Consider the following 19,089-nt stretch of genomic DNA (forward strand, 5'->3'; position numbering starts at 1 on the left):
CCCCGCAATGGGGCTACTCACTTTACTGCCGACCGGTAAGATAAGGAAGTTCGTGTAGGTCGCTGAGCCTACACAAATGGACAGGATCCGGTGGAGCTCTGCTCCACCGGACCCGCCTCTCTGCCTCCCTGGTCCCTCCCCCTGGCACACCTCCCACCTGCCTCCTCTCCGCGTCATGCCTCCTCCTGTCCTCTCTCTTCCCTCCCTTCTCCCTGTAACGCCTCTTCCCTGCCCCGACCTACTGTGCCGCTGCTCGGTGGTCCGTGAGACCAACGAGCGGCGGAGGCTGGCGCCCACCCTGTGCTAGCCCGGCGCTAGCCCAGCACTGCCCCAGCACTGGGCTAGTATAGGTGGTAACCTGGCGGTAACTGTCACTAATATGCCTTACAGCACGTTTGCGACAGTGTGCGTGGGTGCCACAGAGCTCAGGATTGGGCTCTAAGTCAGATAGATAGCTGTTTATTTTTTTCCCATCATATGACAATATTGACATTTTCATAGTATGCTCAGCAGATCCTGTATCCCTCCCTCTGTCTCTGTATCTCATTATTCATGTTCATAGAGCAGAAGAGCAACACAAACCATCCATCTGGCTGGCCTGTTGCCCCGGGCTGGTGTCCAAAGGTGGAGCTTCATTATACGAGAGCACATGGAACAAGAGCACATTTTCCCTTTAGCCTAGAGCAGAGTGCCAACAGTGTGAGTAACGGCGCTGTCGCTGGCATAGGCCAGCTTACCAGTTACAGGCATAGACTGGAATAGTGTCTTGAGACAAGATACAGAGCAATTTGTATCTCTAACTACTATGTATGTTGATATAATGATCTTCAAGTGGAAGAAATTGAAAGAATGCTGCAAGGTGGAAGAGGCTATATTTACATCCCAAGCCTTGGAGGCATATGAGTTGGTTGTAAAAGAGAACAGCAGAGCTGAGCGGAGCAACTGTGCCAAATATTTCATCTCAGTGGCACTACATGGCCTTATATAGAAATCAGCAGACTGTTCTAATGCAAAATGCAGGAGTTTTTTTTCCACGTTGATTGAAACAGTCTGTCCCTGTGAATGCCTCTGGCAGTCAAGAGACTTGGGGTCCAGGCCTAGCAGGTTCCCATATTGGATGTGCAATCTTATCTTAGTAACTTATCTTATCGAATCTTATCTAAGTAACTAAATAACTAAGTAATCTAAGCAATCCTAACCCCTTAAGTCAGTGCTTTCCAGCACTTGGCATAGCAGTGCCAATGGGACATGTGCTGCATCCTGCAATTGGGTGTCACTCACGGAGGCCTCCTCAAAGTAAGGGTATGTTTGTTCCCTTACCTTGGAGCTGCATTGCCCTTGTGTCAGGGCTGGAAAGCACTGACATAAGGGGTTAGGTTTGTGCCCTTAGATCTGTACTCTGCCTGGGCTTTTGAAATGTAGAAGTAATGGGGAGGCTGAACTCAGGGATATTGCTGGCTATCCTCTCAATGCTTTCCTCTCACACTTAAATTTGTGATATGTGTCAAAAGGGTGGAGGGATAAATAACATGCTTTTCCTTAAAAAATACACACAAAAAACAAAAACACTCTCCAACTATTCTATGATCTTTCCAATGCAGAAAAAAAATGTTAAAGGCTATGACTTACAGCTGAATCCTATCCACACTTTCCTGGGAGCAAGCCCCATTGACTCTAATGGGACTTACTTCTGAGTAGATATGCATAGGATTGGGCTGTTAGTTATTCCTTATTTGTTCATTCATTCATTCATTTTTACAGCCCCCTTTTAAAAGGATTATGGCAAAATGGTTTGCATATAAAATAGGAAGTAGAGACTAAAAATAATACAGGGCTTCGTAAGCATAAGGGGAAAACAACTAGCAGCCCAATCCTGAGCTGCCTGGTGTGTAGGGCTGCATGGGCGCCAAAAATGTCTGCCGATGCATCTACTGCACTCCAGGCAGCTGCTGCTACCTCCTCCTCAGGAGAAGGGGACCTTCGTCCCATTCCGCCAGGTAAACAGAGTAGCCCTGCAATGGGACTACTTGATTCTACGTCGACCTGAAGGTTGGCATAGAATGAAGAGCCTACATCAGGGGTGCTCACACTTTTTTGGCTCGAGAGCTACTTTGAAACCCAGCAAGGCCCGGAGATCTACCAGAGTTTTTTTACAATGTTCGCGCCATCATAACATATAATATTTATGTGTACAATGTATGTTGGTGTACCTTGAGCCCCACTGAGTATAACAGGACTTACTCCTGAGTAGACATGCCTAGGATTAGGCTGTGAGGCTGCAATCCTAGCCACATTTACCTGGGAGTAAGCCCCATTGAGTACAATGAGCCTTACTCCCGGTGTTTCCTCCCAGAGGCACCTGCAGGGGGGGGGGGGGTCCGGCACTCCGCGATCGACTCATTTTGCCTCGCAATCTACTGGTAGATCGTGATCCACCTATTGAGCGCCCCTGGCCTACATGTTGGGCAGCCAGGATCCAGTGGAGCAAAGATCCACCGGCCTGCTCCCTCCCTCCCGCCCTGCTCCCTCTCCCAGCACACCTCTTCTCTGCCCTCTCCCCACCTTCCCTCTGCCTCCCCCCACTCTGAAAAACCTCCTCCCCACCTCTCCCCACACCCCCACCTATTTCTCTGCTGCTCTGTCCATATCACTATTTGGATGTAAAGCATACTGAAGTGGTTCTCAAACTGGTGAGTCGAGACCCAACAGTTCGTGTAAAGGTCCCCCAGTCTCTTTAAGGGATGGGGAAGGGGTGAGCGTTAAGGGGGGGCGAGGGTTAAGGGGTGAGGTTTAAGGGGGGTGCTTTCACTAACTTTCACTCACTGTGGGTTGGTGCAGGAAGCCCTGTGCAGCCCTTTGCAGGACTTCCCGAGGGTGCTTTGCACTCAAGTGCTTTGCAATCGCCTGCAGTGAGTGAAAGCACCCCCTCGCTCCCCTTTAGCAATGCAAAACCTGGGGATCACATTGCTGCACTCACCCCTCTCCCACAAAGACTTACTTTGGGAGTAAAGTTCCCTAAAATCTGAGCACTACTGGCATTGTGTATTGTCATAAGTTTTTGTGTTTTCTGATCCAAGGGATTCAAATCGGCTTGAGTCCAATTAATTATTCCAGCAGTATATCTTATAACTGGTATGACCCATCTGTTAATGGCCTTAACTGTGTTCCCACCATTTAACTTAGATTTCAAAATTTTTCTAACTCCTGGGTATGTTTTTGTTACTGTTATTGTTTGCACCGCTTGTATTAGCAATAGCAAGAGCAGCTGTCTCTTGGTGGGTACCATCTTGAATTCCTGTGCCATGTGGAGAAAGAAATGACCACCACCATTTTTTCATGGTGTCAATATTTTTGCCCACGCAACCCCAGGACAATGATTCTGGGGTTCTGACAGGTAGTCAAGATAGTGCCCTGCAGAAGACAACAACGTGTTGCAGCTCCTTCCACTGTTATTACTGGTGATGAGGAATCACAAAGTAAAACTTAGTTTTTTTTTAATTATTTAAAGAATCTATGAAGAAGGATGCAGTTCTGAAAAGGAAATTAGGATCTCCATTTTCTTTCCTGTTCATTATGAAATGAACGTGTGCTTCGATATACAGTACATGCACTACTCCCTAATCAGGGTTAAAGCCTACACTTAAAACAGTTTCTCTTTAGCATACTAAATAGATTCATCATGGTGGCAGAGGAACAGAAGCTGTGTCTCTGCTTCATACTGTTTTGTTGGCTGGGAGACATCTGGTTGGTTGAACAGATGTGTGTGATCTAAAAGATGTTCGTATTCAAATTTATGCAAGTTTCTATGTGAGTAAAAGTGCCACACTTCTCTGTGTTTATTTATTTATTTAAAAGATTTCCATATCTCTTCCAGACCTAATAGTAAGCACTTGTGTATACTATTGGACCAATATACAGTCCAGTGTAAAACCAACAATGCACACAGTGCCCAGCACATTTTTCCTTAAACATGGAAGGCACACATTTTTGTGTGATACCTTTTAAACACTGAGTTTTATACATTATGATTATAAATCAAGGCCAAGGAAATCAGCTCAACCAACATTTTCACCACAGTTAATCCAGCAATTTAACACTGAGTAAAAGTTTAATACTCCCTGAGAAATGTAGCTAGGCTTACTTGAAACTCTTGATTCTGTCAAAATTTGTATTTTGTTGTATTCTGAGGTTTCCTTGCCTTGGAATAAGATTCTTTCTTCAAGAGGAAAGACATTACTCCAGAGTTTAGCTCTCTCACTTCCTCCAGAGGAAAGAAATTCTAAGATACAACTCTCTGGGGTCATTCCCGCCCTCCACATCTGCATATTTAGTTTCACTTAAGCATAAACTTCTACTAAACTTCTGCTTTAGAAAAGATTACTCTCATCCCAAGTCTTACCAACTGTCTGTGCCTGTTGCATGCAGAGTTTCTTCTCTTGACTTCAGTTCTCGACTGAACCTCTACTGCTGGCAAGAGGAGATGACACCAAGAGTTCACTGCTGACAACCTGCTTTCATGTTTCATGTCCATTAGAGATCAGAAGCACAGAACTTCCTTGAGAATTTTTGGTCATCGTAACAAAACTCTTACTTTCCCTCAACATTTCTCAAATAGGCATGAACCTCCAAATTGGTTTGAAATTTCACTCTAGGCAAAATTCAGCAGCCACACTAATTGTGTGTGCCTGTGCGTGCGTGCGTGCGTGTGTGTGTGTGTGTGTGTACTATTTAATCTTGAATGTTCTGTACCTTTTCCTTTGAACAAGCCGCATAGCATTGTCTTGATTTTCACAACATTATATGAGAGAAAAATGCCAGATCAGGTGAGAGGTTTATAAGTTAATTGCAGCACTGTTGTTCATCCCATCTTTCCCAAATGATATTGGTTGTGTCAGTTGTGAACCCATGTGAAGAATTAAGAGGTGGTATTATTAGCTTTTGTATTGTTCTATATGACGGTAATCCAGGTCCCTCAGGATAAACTGCAAGGGTGGATTATTGTCAAAGGAGAGAAAACAGACTTTGCTTCTCCTGACTTCATTTCGTAGTAGGTTATTGAAATTGTCATTGAAATAATTCTGTACTCTTATTGGAGGTAAAGAAGAGCCGAGGGCAAGGATATATACTTGGTTCAACTTTACTCAAATATAACAGCAGCTTCTGCTGTTGTTCCTCATCTCTGGAACATGTTTCTCTCCCAGAGCGCAGAATCAGCACAGTGCTAAAATGCGTTTAAATGAAATGAACCTAGACCATCACCCGATGTGAAGATTGAAAGCCAGCATTAAGAGCCCAATCCTATACTTACCTTGCAGTATCTTGCTGCAGCTTCTGCTGGCATTGACTGCCATAAAGCAGTCAGCGTCAGTCATAAAAGGCCCTCTGACAGCACACTACTGAGTGTGCTGGCAGGAGTGCCTGCAGGAAGGCCTGTGCCTTCCCACCCATGTTGTTGTGTCTCCCGCCAATCACTGGAGCAGGCAAAGAGGCGGGGAGGGTGAAACGGATGGGGAGGGCAAAACTGGATGGGAGGCAGGCAGATTGGGGGTGGGTTTTGGCAGCATCCTAATCCGCTTTCTGAGCCTAATCCCACATTGTGGGTTCATATGGACCATGTTGGCAACCTTCAGTCTCGAAAGACTATGGTATCGCGCTCTGAATGGTGGTTCTGGAACAGCGTCTAGTGTGGCTGAAAAGGTCAATTCGGGAGTGACAATCCCTTCCACACCAGGAGCAAGTGCAGTCTGTCCCTGGTCTGTCTCCCTGGCTATGGGCCTTCCTTCTTTGCCTCTGCCTCAGACTGTTGGCCAAGTGTCTCTTCAAACTGGGAAAGGCCATGCTGCACAACCTGCCTCCAAGCGGGCCACTCAGAGGCCAGGGTTTCCCACCTGTTGAGGTCCACTCCTAAGGCCTTCAGATCCCTCTTGCAGATGTCCTTGTATCGCAGCTGTGGTCTACCTGTAGGGCGCTTTCCTTGCACGAGTTCTCCATAGAGGAGTTCCTTTGGGATCCGGCCATCATCCATTCTCACGACATGACCGAGCCAACGCAGGTGTCTCATAGGTATATGGACCTATACCACCTATTTAGCTAGTGCAGGTTTGAGTAGACACCCCCTTACACTGCAGAGGTTTACCCCCAATGTAAGGAACAATTGTTCCCTAACCCAGGGGAGACATTTGCAACTAACCTCCCCCCCCCCCCAATAGAATGCAGTGTTAGCATTTTTGGCACAGCTGCATTGGTGGGGTGGGAAATGGATAGTATTGGGCTGTAAATAGCTAGAATAGATATAAAGCAGCATCTCTGTGCTCGTAGCTGCCACCAAACTGTACTGAAAGCAAAACCGGAGCAAATTTTAACAGTCCTGCTTACGTAGTAGACATTTAATGGGGACCTTTTTAAAAAAAAAAAAAAAAGATTAGTGAACTTTCTTTGTAAGGGAACTTTACATATCCCTGTGAGGTTTTTCAGAAGTCAATTCTGTATGTGTGTGTACAGTTTTGGCCTCCATTTTCCACTCCATTAAAGCACGTTTTCCAGAAGAACTGCAGGAAAGACTGTTCAGATGATACAAAATGCTCACTGCAGTCTTTCCTAAAGCCTAAGTGAGTTTATGTCAGAGGTGAGAATCAAATCAGGAAAATCCTGATTTGCAGGGATGCATCTTCTGGGAAAATCAGTATGAAGTAGACCAGGGCTTTTGCATCTCCCAACTCACTGGGCAGGACCTCACTCTCATACTTATGGTCTGACTGACTGCTGTGTTTGGTATTGATTTTATTTTTTCACTGATCAAATAAAAAAACAACCCCTAGGAGTTTGGATTATTATTTTTGTCTTCTCATCTTCTCTTGTATATCCGAAGACTTGGCTCTCTTGTTCAACATGTCTGGAGATACAAGACATTCCAAGGGTTGACATTTTGATGATGTGGATGGCTGAGAACTCCAGCTACTTGATCAAGAAGACCTCTTACAAAATACATGGAAAACACAATATGTAATTCTAGTTACCTGGTTGCTTTCCACAGGGATAAAACCTCGGATTGGTGTGTTGGAACTGACTCTGAGAAAAGAAAACCTTTTCTTCCTATTACTGCACCTGTAGCTTTGAAAACAAATATGTAGGTAATGGTCTGTGCCGTGATCTCACTGCCAAAAAGTCTGTTCTCTGCTGTGTGTAATTCCATGTTCCTCCTTTGCCAAATGACACTGTTGAGTGTGTCAGAAGGCAGCCAATGCCACTTAAACACCTGGCAGCAGTGAAGTGATTTATCACGGCAATCATTCTAAGCTTATCAGCTGACAATGTTACCCATTTTAAGAGCGCTGCCCTCCCTCCAAAAAAAATTGAGAGGTGTGACTCAGTGCAGGTGCCATGGTCAGTCTCATGCCAAGAACAGATGGCCTTTTCTTAGAGACAGTCCCATACGATGGATTACTCCGCTGATGCAGAATGATATACCAGAAAATTGCAGATCCACCATGACCGCTTTTTTTTTTTTTAACTTTAATGCTTTGATTCTTTCCTTCTTTTTTCTGGGTTTTGCTCTGCTTTGTGATGCTCAGGAAACCTTTGATAGACACAGTACAAACTCACTCACAGCGGGAGAGAGATTTATAATTTAAAAATAAAACCATTACAATGACTTTGACTGGGAGTACTTGGGAAACTATTATTATGTTGGTAACACAATGCATTCGGTTTTCTATTAGAGAGTAGCCAGTGAAAGATTGATTTCTGGATAAGGGCAAAGATTTCAGCCTGCCTGCAATCAAGTGGCCAAATGTAATGAAGTTCTCTGACTCCTTGGTAGGTGGAATTATGTGCTGAAGAGCACAAAACAGCATTGGTTTTGTTGCAAGTACTACAAGTTCATTGGTGATTCATTACAAAGCCATACTGAAGGTAGAAGCACATGCTGCATTGCTGCTATAAACAACATCCCTATGTTAAGTTATCTTCCTTAATGTTTAGGCACTTGTGCCCATTTCATGAGGATGTCATCATGTGGTGCATTTTCCTGTCTTGAAGGGGAGTAAGAAATGGCACCATGCAATATTGCAACATTTTTGGGGAGAGAGAGAACTCTTTGTGGAGAATATGCAATGATAAGTTCTGCCCTAATTGGAACGCACAGTCCCAGCAAAGATGAGGAAGCATACATGAAGTTTCTAAGTTATTTTGGTGCTGTCAGATTATTTCCAGTAAATAAAATGAATTTTGCACTTTTTTTTTTTTTTTGCATTGTGGAAAAAAATACAAACAAAATCATGCTTGGCTGGTAAGAAGGTAGTGTGAATTTTTGTTCACCTATTTCTTTGACCTGCAGCTTCTGTTCTCTCTATATATTTTTTTCTCTCTGAAATAAAAGCTGTATGTGCAGTAATTGCCTTCAAGCTGGGTGAATAAAACAGGCCCAGATATAAAGCTAATGGGCTGCTCTTGTCAACTGCTTGCAGCTATAAACAAAGCAATACCGAATCATTTTTGGCCTTAGGAAAGAGTTCCCCTGGATGGATTCAGCCTTTACCAGAAGGGCATAAATCCTGATATAATTCCTAAGCTTAGGGCTCTGTGCTGCTAATGAAGCTGTATGGCCAGAGGTAGAAAGGTGTCCAGACTTCACTATTATTCTGATTACATCACAGTTATGTAGAAATCTGCTGCTTAAAGGCCTTTGGCAGCATGGTCCTTTCACTCCGACTGAGGAGAGGGCAACAGGACTGGCATGCAAATTAAGGTTCAGAAGGTTTGCAATGTGATTTTTTTCTTTGCAACAAACAAAAAGGTCATGCATAACAGGCTTTATGAGGAGGAGGACACAGAATGGGCAGGATTTCATCTGAGCCACTGACTGATAGAGGAGTGAGCTGCATGTCTACTCAGAAGTAAGTACCATTATAGTCAGTGGGACTTACTCCCCCATAAGTGTGCATAGGATTGCAGCCTTAAGTTCCTGAGTAAGTGGTGAATGGGGGGGGGGGGTTTACTACACAACACATGAACACAGGGCAACATGCCAAAGCAACAGGAGTGATGAGTCAGCTGTACTGTTGCGTTTCAGCAAATGTTCTCACTGATGGTGTCAAAGTTGCACTGCTTGAACTCCAAACAGCAAGTGTATCATTGCACTACATTGTGTAGTGTACACAAGCGAATCATTACATTACCATCATTAATCATTTTTGATATCACTTTCACTTCAAAGTTTTTTATGCTGTTCTGCCATATGGCCACCATATGATTTTGGTAAGATATGTCATGCCCATGGGCCAAGTTAAGCCCTTTCCCCTATGATCAGTGTTAATTTAATCCCTCTCCCTCTGTTTTTGTCCTGGCCCCAACTCCTTCTCAATCAGGTTCTGTGTGACAAAAGGCAAGACCTGGCTCAATCAAGTTGTATGGCAGAGAGCATAGTGAGAAGGCGCTTCCATGCTCAAGCTATTACATGCCCCGTTTTCATGTAAAGACTTTCTCCTCCCCTTTTTGCTCTTCTGCATTCTACAGCAACTGCTTACTAAGCTGTGATTGATTGCATTAGCTAGACCAAAGATGGCCAGCGTGCGGAGTGCATGCCACTACTGGCATATTGACACTCACAAAGTTGCCTTATATTTTTGAAAAACTTTAAAATAAAAGCAAAGAAGGCACCACAGCAGTTTACAGTTTGCTTGACTTCTTTGTTATTCCTTACACAGCACTATCCCTCTAATGGGGGCACTCAGGGCAGCCACACTCTGCTTGATTTGCACTGGTTGCAAAATGGGGGCAAAGGTGATGCTGGTGAGCTGCATTCCACTAACTGGCAGGTCACTTGCTTGCCTGGGAATGCTGGTATTGGTGGAGTGCTGAAGAGGCGAGGGGCAGACTGTAGAAGGTGGTAGGGGCTGAGCAGAGCAACACAGAGATGGCTAATGAGATCAACAAAGCCCAGGTGGCCCAGCTGGGTGGAGATATACCTTCAAGAAAATTATCTGCAGAGGGGGCTGGGCTCAGTTCTGCAGAAGGGCAATGAATGTACCTTATGTAGACCTTGGAATGATCCTACTAGGCTGGACTAAAGGTCCACATAGGCTGCCTTTCTGGCCTCATCAGCAGTCAGCAGCCAGGTAACTTTAGAAAGCTCCAATAGGCAACAGCACTTGCCCATGTTGCTTGCTCTGTACCTTCTGGCACTCAGAGATATACTGCCCTTTGACTTGGAGGCTCTATTTAGCTATTGTGATAATCACTAAAAGCGATGTTAAGGTGGAATGGCACATGTCATGCTGTGAGTTGGCCACTCCTGACCTAGACAATATCACATTGCTTTGATTTTGCTTGCCCTTCACCATTATTCTTAAATATCCCTACAGTAAGAACATAAGAACATAAGAACAGCCCCACTGGATCAGGCCATAGGCCCATCTAGTCCAGCTTCCTGTATCTCACAGCGGCCCACCAAATGCCCCAGGGAGCACACCAGATAACAAGAGACCTCATCCTGGTGCCCTCCCTTGCATCTGGCATTCTGACATAACCCATTTCTAAAATCAGGAGGTTGCGCATACACATCATGGCTTGTACCCCATAATGGATTTTTCCTCCAGAAACTTGTCCAATCCCCTTTTAAAGGCGTCTAGGCTAGACGCCAGCACCACATCCTGCGGCAAGGAGTTCCACAGACCGACCACACGCCGAGTAAAGAAATATTTTCTTTTGTCTGTCCTAACCCGCCCAACACTCAATTTTAGTGGATGTCCCCTGGTTCTGGTATTATGTGAGAGCGTAAAGAGCATCTCCCTATCCACTCTGTCCATTCCCTGCATAATTTTGTGTGTCTCAATCATGTCCCCCCTCAAGCGTCTCTTTTCTAGGCTGAAGAGGCCCAAACGCCGTAGCCTTTCCTCATAAGGAAGGTGCCCCAGCCCCGTAATCATCTTAGTCGCTCTCTTTTGCACCTTTTCCATTTCCACTATGTCTTTTTTGAGATGCGGCGACCAGAACTGGACACAATACTCCAGGTGTGGCCTTACCATCAATTTGTACAATGGCATTATAATACTAGCAGTTTTGTTCTCAATACCCTTCCTAATGATCCCAAGCATAGAATTGGCCTTCTTCACTGCCGCCGCACATTGGGTCGACACTTTCATCGACCTGTCCACCACCACCCCAAGATCTCTCTCCTGATCTGTCACAGACAGCTCAGAACCCATCAGCCTATATCTAAAGTTTTGATTTTTTGCCCCAATGTGCATGACTTTACACTTACTGACATTGAAGCGCATCTGCCATTTTGCTGCCCATTCTGCCAGTCTGGAGAGATCTTTCTGGAGCGCCTCACAATCACTTCTGGTCTTTACCACTCGGAAAAGTTTGGTGTCGTCTGCAAACTTAGCCACTTCACTGCTCAACCCTGTCTCCAGGTCATTTATGAAGAGGTTGAAAAGCACCGGTCCCAGGACAGATCCTTGGGGCACACCGCTTTTCACCTCTCTCCATTGTGAAAATTGCCCATTGACACCCACTCTCTGCTTCCTGGCCTCCAACCAGTTCTCAATCCATGAGAGGACCTGTCCTCTAATTCCCTGACTGTGGAGTTTTTTCAGTAGCCTTTGGTGAGGGACCGTGTTGAATGCCTTCTGAAAGTCCAGATATATAATGTCCACGGGTTCTCCCACATCCACTTGCCTGTTGACCTTTTCAAAGAATTCTATAAGGTTCGTGAGGCAAGACTTACCCTTACAGAAGCTATGCTGACTCTCCCTCAGCAAGGCCTGTTCGTCTATGTGTTTTGAGATCCTATCTTTGATAAGGCATTCCACCATCTTACCCGGTATGGATGTTAGGCTGACCGGCCTATAGTTTCCCGGGTCCCCCCTTTCCCTTTTTAAAAATAGGCGTGACATTTGCTATCCTCCAATCTTCTGGCACCATGGCCGTTTTGAGGGACAAGTTGCATACCTTAAGAGATCTGCAACTTCATTCTTCAATTCCTTAATAACCCTTGGGTGGATGCCATCAGGGCCTTATTGATCTTTAATTTATCAATGAGGTCTGAAACATCTTCTCTTTTAACCTCTATCTGACTTAACTCCTCGGTTAGGAGGGGCCGTTCGGGCAGCGGTATCTGCCCGAGGTCTTCTGCCGTGAAGACAGATGCAAAGAACTCATTTAATTTCTCTGCCATCTCTAAGTCTCCTTTTATCTCCCCTTTCCCTCCCTCACCATCCAGAGGGCCAACCGCTTCTCTGGCAGGTTTCCTGCTTCTAACATATTTGAAGAAGCTTTTATTATTTCCCTTAATGTTGCTGGCCATGCGTTCCTCATAGTCTCGCTTGGCCTCCAGTATCACCTTCTTACATTTCTTTTGCCACAGTTTATGTTCCTTTTTATTCTCCTCATTAGGGCAAGACTTCCATTTACGGAAGGAAGCTTCCTTGCCCTTCACAACCTCTCTAACTTGGCTGGTTAGCCATGCGGGCACCCTCCTGGATTTAGTGGAACCCTTCTTTCTTTGCGGTATACACCTCTGCTGGGCCTCTATTACTGTTGTTTTAAGCAGCCTCCATGCACTCTGGAGAGATTGGACTCTTTTTACCCTCCCTTTCAACCTCCTTCTAACCAGCCTCCTCATTTGAGGGAAGTCCGCCCGTCGGAAGTCAAGGGTTTTTGTTAGAGATTTGCCTGGTATTCTTCCCCCAACGTGCACGTCAAAACGGATCGCAGCATGATCACTGTTCCTCAATGGCTCAGTAACGTTTACATCTCTAACCAGGTCCTGCATACCGCACAATATTAAATCCAGAGTCACCTGTCCTCTGGTGGGCTCCGTGACTAGCTGATCTAAGCCACAGTCATTTAGCACGTCAAGAAACCGGTTTCCTTATTGTGACCAGAACACAAATTGACCCAGTCAATATGAGGATAATTGAAGTCCCCCATGATTACAACCCTGTCCCTCCTTGTCACCTCCCTGATCTGTTTCCTCATTTCAAGGTCCCCATCAGATTTCTGGTCTGGAGGACGATAGCACGCCCCCAATATTACATCGCTGCACAAGCCTGGTAATTTAACCCACAGAGATTGTACGGTGGAGTCGGACCCACCTTCAATCTCTACTTTGCTGGATTCTATCCCTTCCTTAACATAAAGGGCCACCCCACCTCCAACACACCCCTGCCTGTCCCTCCTGTAGAGTTTATAGCCCGGGATTGCGGTATCCCACTGATTCTCCGCATTCCACCAGGTTTCCGTTATGCCCACTATGTCAATATTTTCCCTTGTCACCAGACATTCCAGTTCTCCCACCTTTGCTCGTAGACTTCGGACATTCGCATAAAAGCATTTGTACACGGAATGCCCTAGGATGCGCTGCTTATTCGCTCCTTTGTCCCCGCATCCTCTAATTGTGCCAAACCGTCTATCACATCCCATCACCCTACCTTTCCCAATTTCTTCTCCTACTCTGCCTTTGTCCTGTTGTTCTCTAACCTCCCCATCCTCATCCCATAAGGATGAGGAGTCCCGAACTGGATGCCCCTCGGCTCCTGTCGGCCTTCCCCCAGGGATCAGTTTAAAAGCTGCTCTGCCACCTTTTTAATGTTATGCACCAGCAGTCTGGTTCCATTCTGGTTCAAATGGAGCCCGTCCCTCTTGTACAGGCCCCGCTTGTCCCAAAACGTTCCCCAGTGCCTAACGAATCTAAACCCCTCCTCCCTACACCACCGTCTCATCCACACATTGAGACCCCTGATCTTTGCCTGCCTAGCTGGCCCTGCGCGTGGAACAGGTAGCACTTCAGAGAACACTACCTTTGAGGTGCTGGTAAAGTTCTCTGTTTACCAGAGAACTGTTTACTGTACTGTTTGAGGTACAGTAAAGTTCTCTGTTGCACAGTTCTTCTTGCCTCCTCTTCATTTCCCCCTGAATCACTGAGCTGTGCTGTTGGTCACTACACGGGGACCTAAGTACACAAATTACAGTACTTTTCTCCCATGTGTGCATGTTACTTGTGTGAAAAAGCACCCCCGAAACAAACTCTGTTGCAACAAAATTGACAATGCCTAGATTCAGACTATTTTGAATATTGTTGTGTGTATGAAGGATGAGGATACAATCTTTTATCTTTCCTTTAAAAGTAACAAGGTTTCAGATACATTTCTGAAGTTTTGAACATTGCTCTGCAGTTTTATTTTTAAAACAACATGACATTCCAGTGACATAATGGTGCCTAGATCGAAACTATCTTCCTCAAAGTAAGTTGGGTCTTCATGCTGAATTCACAGTCTGGCCCAAGAAAAAACAGCAGCTCCTCTTCTCAGAGCGTCTTTGCTTTTTTGCCATTAGTCTTTCTCCATTTCTGTGCCATAACAACATTTGCTAGAATAAAGTAACATTTCATTGTTCCTTACACAGGAAAAATTTGCCAAGTGCTTTTTGACTGTGACAAGATGTTTCTTTATCTGTGTTAAAATTCCTAGCACTTTCCGTTCACAGACTCGTATTACGGATTATCTTGAAACATGAAAGAAAGAGGAAAAGTTGAGGCAAGAAAACGCAAAGATGAAGAGGCCAGATAGACATGTATAGTATGAAACATAAATACCAAGAGGCTTTGGGATCTAGTTGTACTGTAGGCTTCTGAAATCAATTATTGTGTTCAATAACTAAGGACGCAATTCTAAGCCCTTATGTCAGTGCTTTCCAGCACTGGCATAGCAGTGCCAATGGGACATGTGCCTGCATCCTGCAGTTGGGTGTCACTCACGGAGGCCTCCTCAAAGTAAGGAAATGTTTGTTCCCTTACCTCAGAGCTGCATTGCCCTTATGTCAGTGCTGGAAAGCACTGACATAAGGGGTTAGAATTGCACCCTAAATATAAGAACTTCAAATTTGGAAGCAAACAAGAGGTTTTAGACACCAAGAAATAATCGCTGCAGTTGTGTGTGTGGATTATAGTCATCTCAGAAGATCACATTAATTCAAACTTTGCAATACTTATCAAGAAAGTCTATTGTTTGTTGTTCAGTTCTGCACGGGTTTATTTCCGTGGGGATCTACCAGAGGAAATTGGTAAAACAAAACCTTCCTTTCTGCTAGCTACACAAAGCATTGACTTCTGATACATAAACTGCTCAGAACCTCGCTACATCGACACAAGCTTTGTGCATGTCCTTGGATTTCTTATCTCCCCTTGGTTAAAACCCAAAGTCCCCCTCCCTTTACATTTCATGCTGGAGCGAGTTTGTACAACAGGAGCCACAGCACAGTTTTTGTAATGAGTCATGACTTAAAATCCTACAAAGTGGGTGATATTTCTGCCTATGTTCTGGTTAGAACCGAAATAAAGTACCATAACTAAGATAAGTCTTAATATTGCATACTGCTTTCTGAGTGTGTACAGGACTTCATATGTATTATTTTGGTGTAATCCTTATAACATCCCCCTAATGCAGTGGTTCCCAAACGGTGAGTCTTGGCTCCCCAGGGAGCAGCAGAAACCAGCCATGGAGAGAGCCATGGAATCCTCACAAAAACCAGCTACCCTATACAATATATAGGATTGTAGCCCAAATGGAGAGCTGTGTTCAATGGCCTAGTAGGTTGAGGGAGCTGTCAGCTGAAAAATGTTTGGGAACTGCTGCTCTAACGTAAGTATTACCCCCATATTGCAGATAGGGTGAGAGTGGCTTTCCTCTTCAACGCAATTCTATGCATGTTTACTTAGAAATAAGACCCAAACAGTATTTGATGGGGCCTACTCACAGGAACGTATGCCTAGGGTTGTAGCCTTAGTGAGTTCATGGCACAGGCAAGAATTGACCCAGGAAGGTCTTGATTCACAGCTCATTCTCTTAGCATCTATGCTTCATGATGCTCCTGTGCTTCTAGGATCACGGTAGATGAAGCATGATTTGAACTAGAGGAGCAACAATGTGACATAACTAGAGTCCCATGTTATAAGCCAGGGGTGCCCAAGCCCTGGGGCCACTTGCGGCCCTCGAGGACTCCCAATACGGCCCTCAGGGACACCCCAGTCTCCAATGAGCCTCTGGCCCTAAGGAAACTTGCTGCAGCCCACACTGGCCCGATGCAACTGCTCTCAGCGTGAGGGCGACTGTTTGACCTCTCACGTTAGCTGTGGGATGAGGGCTCTCTCCACTGCTTGCTGTTTCACGTCTGTGATGCAGTAGCAGCAGCAAAGAAAAGTCCAACCTTGCTTTGTGCAAGGCCTTTTATAGGCCCTGAGCTATTGCAAGATCTTCATTCATTCATATAAGTTCCACCTCTAGTATATTAATTTATGTAAACTTATTCAAATTTTAAATGTAAATTAATTCTTTTTTTCCCTGGCCCCCGACATAGTGTCAGAGAGATGATGTGGCCTTCCTGCCGAAAACTTTGGACACTCCTGTTATAAGCCATAGTTGTTCTTGCCCTTCTCTGTTAATTATGGTTCTGTCTGCTGAATCTTCCTCTGGCTGTTAATACATGAGATCTTTTGACAGAGGAGATAGTAAGCTATGCATCTGACTGTTGATACACTGAAGACACCATAGCTAGGAAAAGTAGTGATGTCATATGTGCTTTTTCCTGTGCTCTGTTCATATGACCAAATTTGTTAAATAAATGTGTAGGAATATAGAGATTCTTGTCCTACTGTACTGTTCAGCATACCATTCACAGGACTGCTTTCCTGACATTTTCTTCATAAGGATGATATCTAAGAGATTAAGGCTGCAAGCCTAACCATTTTTCCAGCACTGGCATAAGGGCATTGGAACTCTGAGGTAAGGGAACAAACATTGCCCTACCTTGAGGAGGCCTCCATGACTGCCCCCCAACTGCAGGATGCAACACATGCCCCTCCGGCACAGCTGTGCCAGTGCTGCAAAGTTGGTTAGGATTGCGCCCTAAATGTAGGAATGGTTGATGTGAGCCTGAATATACTAACATTTTTTACAGAGGAATCCAGACTTTTCCTGCCTTCCCAGTTTTGCCATCACCTCTAAGTGAGAACAGGAGTTAAAGCAAGTATGGAATTGTTAACTGAGGTGTGTTCCATGATAAGACATAAGGAGCTTTTATTTTTTTTCTCATTATTTTGTTTTGGAGGTTCCAGTATTGGATCTTTTGAATAAGATGATGGTGGTGGTGATATATTTTCAACAAAAAATTTCACAAAGTGATTTACAAAGAAAATATAATAACTATAAATGCCTCCCTGTCCCAAATGTTACCCCATTTAATCCATATCATTATGGGGTGAACAGGAAAGTGCTATAAATGAAGAATAAACTGTTGGTAGGACCAAAAGCTGCCTTCTGTTTCTGACACTGCAGCCACTATTCATGGAAGCCCCATGAAAGGTGTATTGTGGCCCTATGGTATCCACATTTCTCTTCCAAGCAGCTCTTGGAAGTCCAAGTGTCTAACTGTTATGGGGTTGGGGGCAAAATGATGAGGCAAAAAGAGAAGGGAACCAGCGAGCAGGGAATGAATGGTGGAGGGGAAAGGCCAGCTTAGACAGAGCTGATGGGCATACAACAGGTGGTAGGAGCAGCTCTGGAAAGGAGGTGGAAAAAAAGGAGGGCAAACAGAAAGAAGAGACAAGAGCGCATGGGGGAGACAAAAGGTAATTCATACCCTGTGTGAGAGAGACAAAGGAGGAAGAGGTGGGATTGAATCTGCCCTCAATGAGTCCTGCAGTTGGTGGGCAGGGTTGATGGGTATGGGGGTTTCCAGACCCCTATGGCTCTCTGCAGAGAAGGAAAGATATTCGAGGGGAGTTCCTACCCAATGTGGGTGAACCAACTCTGTAAGGCTAGATAGGCATTTTGCTTCTTACAATATAAAATGGAACACTTTTCATATAAAATTTTTAGTCCAGATCACCAAGGATTCAGTACCTTTATTGAGAAGTCTTGGCCCTATAAATGTTCCTTTTGGGTGGAAACGCACCCAGTTTGCCTTCCTTTTCTCCCTCCTGCCTGCCTGCCTGCCTTCAGACTTCTGCCTTATTAGCAGTACTGTCAGTTAAAGCTTCCCTCAATGCCTTTTGTGGAATCAGCAGATCTGATACAGATGTAATATCTTCCATTAAAAAAACCCTGACTTGCCACTTAATGAGATAATTAAATTGGGGGAGGTGGACTTGGGAGATGAAAAGAATTGCTTTTAATTACAGAAAACAGGTGCACATTTTTAGCATATCTTCTAGCTTATTAAATTCAGTGTTGATGTTGAGGCTTATTAAATTCAGAAGCAATATTGGAAATAGAGACCAAGCGTGGAAGGAGAATCTGTGTATGATGATGGAAGAGAACAAAGCACTTGTTTAAATGAAGACCATTCCTTAGCAATATTTTAGACAGTTGGAGGTTGGAGGTTAAAAGTGGCCATGGAAAGATAGAAATGGATAGTCAAGGGTGGTCTTTGCATTATTGGTAACATCCTGATGTATTAGCTGATTTCAGTAAGGCAAGGTGGTTGTATTTTTAGAAAGACAAGCTCAGTTTTTCTTGACTGAGTTGGTCATAGATGTCAAATTTGTGTGTACAGAGAGGCTGAATAGCATTCATGATGCCTGCTGATGTCTGGAAGTGATGTCATTAAGCATGATGGCTGCTAATAACACTTTCTTCTCACCTAGGGACTCATTAACTGAAAATGACAGCAGAGAAAATATGCAAATCTTGGATCATATTTTCATGATATGGGAAATATCACATGGTATGATTTTCATGATATGGGTAATATCCCTCTTACCACATGGGCCACTCTTCTAGCAACACCACTTCTGCCAAGGCATCGCTTCACAGCTCAGCAGCTGAGAGCAGCTGATGGTGGTACTGGGAGAGCCCAACTATCACGTAGGTCAGATAAAGAGTTTCCGTGAGTCACATCCAACCCGGAGGCCTAATGTGTGACACCCCTGTCATAAATTTTGGAAGCACACATATTAAAAAAATTCTAAGATACCTCCAAGGCTGTATTTTTTTAATACTCCATTTACTGACAAATTGGCATTCTTGTTGGTGTAACTTCTACACCTTCTTTTAGAAGTCATTAGGTAACTCAACCATTCTAAGCCCCGAG

The sequence above is a fragment of the Tiliqua scincoides genome, chromosome 1, assembly GCF_035046505.1.
Source record: "Tiliqua scincoides isolate rTilSci1 chromosome 1, rTilSci1.hap2, whole genome shotgun sequence".
Classification (NCBI taxonomy): Eukaryota; Metazoa; Chordata; class Lepidosauria; order Squamata; family Scincidae; genus Tiliqua; species Tiliqua scincoides.